The sequence below is a fragment of the Sciurus vulgaris genome, assembly GCF_902686455.1.
Source record: "Sciurus vulgaris genome assembly, chromosome: 2".
Classification (NCBI taxonomy): domain Eukaryota; kingdom Metazoa; phylum Chordata; class Mammalia; order Rodentia; family Sciuridae; genus Sciurus; species Sciurus vulgaris.
Window position 1 is genome coordinate 131,609,980 of NC_136462.1, and position 6,000 is coordinate 131,615,979.

Here is a 6,000-nt window from a genome sequence, read left to right on the forward strand (position 1 = left end):
GCCCCCGCCTCGCCCGCCCCCGCGCGCCTCTCCACGTGACGAGCCCCGCCCCCGGCCTCCTCCAGGCCAACCCTCAGGAGAGGGCTGGGCGTCTTCGCCGATAACCTGGGAACTGCAGTCCGCGGGTGTTAAGTGCAAGATGCACTCAGAGCTGGTTATGCTCTGGGCACCCCAACCCTAGTTTCCACTGAACGGTTCCCGTATCACGCCTCGGACAGGGGCTCTCCAATACCGGGTTCTGTCCCTTGTGTTCTTTGTGCCCACTCTGCTCCCTCCCGCTCTCAACCAGAAGCAGCACCGGACCACTGAGAGAAAGTCGGGAAAATTTGGGGATGCAGGACTCCCTCCCCCGTATCAGCGGCTGGATGGCAGCGACCAGGAACCAGCTTTGGAAAGTCTCTCCAACATTCCTTAAACCCCGGGTGTTCTTTCAGCGACCATTCCCTGGGCACCACCAGCTGGATTCTGGGCTGGGTTCTGGATGTGCGGAAGACATTCTACGGGAAAAGACAGGAGCTGCAAATGTATGTTGAGATTCTCATTAGATAACTTGATTTATTTTCATTCGCCTTTAAAAGAGATTCGAAATATTGAAAAGTTAACTTCAACGCCTTGCTGGACGGACAACCAAAACTTGATGGTATTATCTAGGCCTTTTTTGGGTCAAAGGGGAAGTTAATAGGCAAGAGGAGGTTCAGCGAAGACAGCAGCCACAGAGGTCCGGAAAGGGGAGAGTCTTGAATGTTGAGGAGGGGGAGGAGGTGTGATGGTGAAAAGAGGCTGGGAGGGAGGTACTAAAGAGAGGCTTCGGGAGTGAGGGAAGACTTTGTCCCATTTGCTCCTCGAAGCAGGTTGCAGAGCCAAATACTTAGGATTTTCTGCGCCCCTGTAGGGGGCGCTGTCTCCCGCTTTCCGGCAGACCTCAGCGCATCTAAACCACCCCAATTCAGCAACTGTGACTAGACAATAGCAACAATGTCCGCGTTTCTGAACTAAGACATGGGATTCTAGGATGACACTAAGAACTAGGGAAAGGCTCACCAAAAAGTGACAGAGCTTAAAGATACCCCAGTAGTAGGAATGGTGTACTGAGCCCCGTAATTTCAAGGAAATGTATTGTCTTTGCAATGAAGTTTCTTGCAGCAAATTTATGTCTGTTAATTGATACACGTATACACAAGACGGTATAGGCTTTGTTAACTGCTCTAAGAGCCTAGAAGGAAGACCAATTTTTTTGTGGAAGGGATCATGGAAGAGGGGACAACTGACCTGGTCTCCTCTCAAAGGAAGAGTATGTGTTGTGCCAAGGGAAGAGAACAGCAGACAGATTTGGCATCTGGCCCCAGAGTCCCCCTAACCCCACCCTAGGCATTCTGGAACGAATGAGCTGCAAGATACAAGCTTCTGGCAAAGGAGGAATTAGAGAAGGAAGATAAAACCCAATAACAGAATAGAGAAAGCACAGAGACATCAGCTGGAAGATTTGCACTGGCACAGCACCCCATGTGAGTGCAACTTACTCCCCTGCACACATTTTGCGAGACTCCAAGGGCCCTTCCTTCCACCACAAAGGGACATGAGCCCAGAGAACTTAATTCCCAAACAACTGCTCCCTTACTACCGTGGCACCCCATAATGACAGAAACTATAATTAGAACTATAATATTAGAAATATATAAAATTAGAAACCATAATATTGAAAAACTATAATATTAGAAATAAACTATTTTAAGGTGGATCAACCGGTCAATAAATATTTATGTCCTGTGCTTTGCTAGGAACCTAAAGGATTTACAAGCACAATCCACTCAGTTTATACTTTAGAATTGATGTGAGAACGGAAAAATTTTTTTCACCCTCATGCCAATAAGCAGGCCTGTGAGCTTGACTATATTCAGTTCTATCTCTGGGATTCAGTTTTGTTTCATTTTGTGTTAATTGGTAAAGTGAAGAAAGGAGTAGGAAATTCTGAGAGTAGAGCATGGGACTACTCAGGCTCTACCCTTGCTCCCATTCCCAGCATAAAGAAATGGTAAAGAAAACAAAATTAATACATGCCTGAGCGTCTATAAACAGGAGTCAGAAACATATTCCAAGTAGTTACCAACACACTGATTCTTCTATGATAACCCAGGGGAAAGGCAAACCAAAGATAACAGACTCACAGATTAGCGTCTAAAATTTTAACACACTCCAGGAAGACACCCGGAACTTGGACCTGTGAAAGATGGGATACTGGAATAGAGATATCCACATAAATCCAGAGCCTGAAATAAATTTCCTCTTCCATGTAAGAGAAACCAGAAAATCTCAACCATTATTCAGGGAATTTGGGGGGAACATGTTTTCTTCTTGGACTCTCATTAGTGGAACAAAGGTAATCCAAAGTGTGTTAAGTTTAGGTGTGAAGTACAAATGTATACTACCTACCCAGTTTAGGATTTGAGGATTCCTCTGGAGGAAGTCTTCCATTACTTCACAAACAACTCCAAAAGAAAATCACAGTGTTCATGAGACTGAGTTCAAAGTAGAAAAATTAAAGCACTCAAGGAAACAGACTATGCATAGAGGGACATAGTCAACAGTAAGGGAGAGTTCACGGCAGAAAAATCCATGCTCCACAATTGTACCATTGAGGGGAGGGGGAAACTATGAAATTAGTATGTTTAAAATGCTAAACTTATTGATCATGGTGGATAATGTCAGCTGCAATAATAATCCGCAATTTCCATTGGCTTAACTCTATCAAAGTTTATTTCTCCCTCTCATCACAATTAAAGAATTCAAGTGACATTCCTAAGATTACCCTCCTCCCACCCAGGTCTTTCAGGAATGCAAGATTTCTTCATTAATCAGAGACTGAAAATAAGGCAAAAGCAATATTCAAAGAATAAATTCTAAAAATTTTTCAATATTGATGAAAAACATCAAACCACAGGTTCCCTTGATTATGGATTTGACTACTGCTGAATTTAATTTATAGATTTTATAGGAATTTTCCACCTATATCAATGAATGATATTACTCTATAATTTCTAATTTTCAATGTCATTGTCCAATTTTGGTAGAATTATGAAAACCACACAAACTAAACTATTTCATGAAATCATCTGTACAAGATATTATTTCTTCCTTAAAGATTTGATAAGACTGGCCAGTGAGGCCTATGTGCCTGGAGTTTTCTTTGTAGGATTTTAAAAAATATAAACTCAAATTTTAGTAGACATAGTATAATTCAAACTTTCTGGTTCTTCTTGGGAAAGTTTTGTTAAGTTGTATTTTTCAAGAAGTTTGTCATTTTCATTTAAGTTACTGTATTTATTGGCATAAGATTGCCTATTATGTCCCTCTATTATTATAGTTATGTCTGTAGTGACATCTTCTCTTCATTCCTGCTTCCAGTAATTTGTGTCTTCTTTTTTGTCCTTTATTACACTTGCTAAGATTAATCAATTTTCTTAACCTTTCCAGACAAAAACTTTTTGTTTCTCAACTTTATTTTTTATTTTCTTCATTTTACTCTTCTGGTTATTTTTGCCTTCTAATTACTTTGGGTTTAATTTACTCATCTTACAGACCTTTTAAGAAAACTAAACTGAAACAATTAATTTTTAATTTCCTTTGAAATGTAAGCATTTAACAATGAAAATTTCCAATTTCCTTTTTTTTTTCATTTTCTTGTGATTTCTTCTCTGAACAATGGTTTATTTCTAAGTGTATTGTTTTGTTTCAAATAGTTCCATCATTTCTAGATACATGATATTTATATATTTATAATTTAAATACTTTGTGTTTGTAGTATATCTCTATGATTTCAACCCTTTTAACTCTATTGGGATGTATTTACTAATAATCCAGTATATGGTAATTGTTCTATCTTGGTGAACACCCCATATGCACTTGAAAGGAATATATATTCTGAAATTGTTGAGTGTAGTGTCCTATAAATGTCATTTAGAGAAGTTGATAGGGTTGTTCTGTATATTCAAAATCTTCATTGATTTTTTTAACTTTTTACAGACTCTTTGATTTTTGTTCTAATTCTCCCTTTAGTTTTGCCAGTTTTGCTTCATGTATTCTGAATTTGTTAGTATGTGTATCCATGAATGATTTTTATGCTGACAAATTGGCTCTTAAAACATTATGAGATATTCCTTTTCGATTCTGATAATACTCCTTTACTTATAGTCTATTCTGATATTAGCAAATCCACATCAGTTTTCTCATGCCTGCTGTTTGCATGGCATAACATTATTTTTAATAATTTTCTACTTGCAACTCCTACCTTCATATTTAAAGCATACCTTCAAAATTGCATACAGGTGGGTATTACTTTCTTCTAGTCTGAATACCTCAGGTATTGTTTACGGTGATTAGTTCATTTATATTTAGTGTAATTATTGATCTGGTTAGGTTAACTGTGATTAGTTAGGTCAACATTTTATTAAGTTTTCTACTTAATCCATTTTTGTACCTTTGTTCCTACCTTCCCACCTTTTTTGTTGTTAGACAAAATTTCATATACTATTTCATTTTATTTTCTCTTTTACCTTTTAATTATAGGATTGTGCATTTATTAACCAGCCACTGCAGGGATGGCATTATTAATTTGTGCCCGTCTACTGCACTTATTATCGTACTGTTTCCTGTAAACATTAAAATCCTAATAACAATAAAATTCCATTTGCCTTTCTCATCCTTTGTACAATTATCATCACCTATGTTATAGCAACATGGGTAACAAACAACATTATTACTTGTTATTTGAAATAATAAGTATGAATTTTTAAAACTGTGTAAGAAAAAGAAAGTATATTTTATGTTTATTGATATTATGTGGAGCTATTCATATTTTCAAATAGATCCAGGTTTTCATCTCATATTTCTGAACCCCCAAAACTTCATTCAATATTTAATTTTAATGGTATATTTTGAGGAACAGATGTCCTTTGTCTTAGTGTAGACCAATTTAACATTTCCAACCAGTTTGTATTCTTTACCTCCTGCTTTAAATCTTTTTGCCTATTCCTAAAGTCATCCTTCCTCTAAGAGCTCTGATTGTACCTTTCACATTGAGGTTTTTCACCTATGTGAAATTAAATTTTATGTGTGCCATGAATAGAATAGAGAGATTCATTGTTTTATATGAGTCATTGTTTCATTCATTTGACCCAGTACCATTTGATGAAATGTTGACATTTTTCTCCCTGAAGTGCTGTTTCACCTTTGTGTATCAGATGACAATATACTTGTGGGTCTGGTCTGTCTGTTTGTACTTTTACCAATATTACACTCTCATAACTACAATAGCATTGTAATAGGTCTTTATCCCTGGTAGTGCAAATTTGTCATTTTTTTCTATTCAAGATTATCTAGGGTATTCTTACCATTTAAATTTTAATATTATTATAATTCACTTAATAACTTTACTGGGATTCTATTAAATTTTTAGTCCAATTTGGGGACCATTAAAGTCTTTATCATACTGAGGCCTCTAATCTATAATATTTTCTTCCATTTATTTGTATCTTCTCTAATTTTTATCAATAACATTTTATTGTTTGGGGTGTAGATATTTGGGGAAAATTTAATGAGAATTATTTATAGGCGTTTGACATATTTAGATTCTATTAAAATAATATACCTTTTAGCCTGACACAGTGACATATGCCTGTAATTCTGGAGACTTTGGAGGTGAGAAGGAGGATCACCAGTTTAACGCCAGCCTCAGCAACTTAGCAAGATCCTGTCTCAAAATTTAAAAGTAAAACCTACAAAGTCCTGGGGATGTAGCTCAGTGGTAGAGCACTCTGGGTTCAATGTGCAGTACTACAAAAAAATTGATAATTTTTAAAAATTTCCACTTATAACTGTTGATGTACATTAATATCTTGAATATTTGCATATTGATCTTGTATTCAGTGAAGTGCTGAACACTTTTATTAATTTTAGTTATTTTTCTATAAGTTCTTGTTCCCAATTCTGAGTTTTCCATTTCAT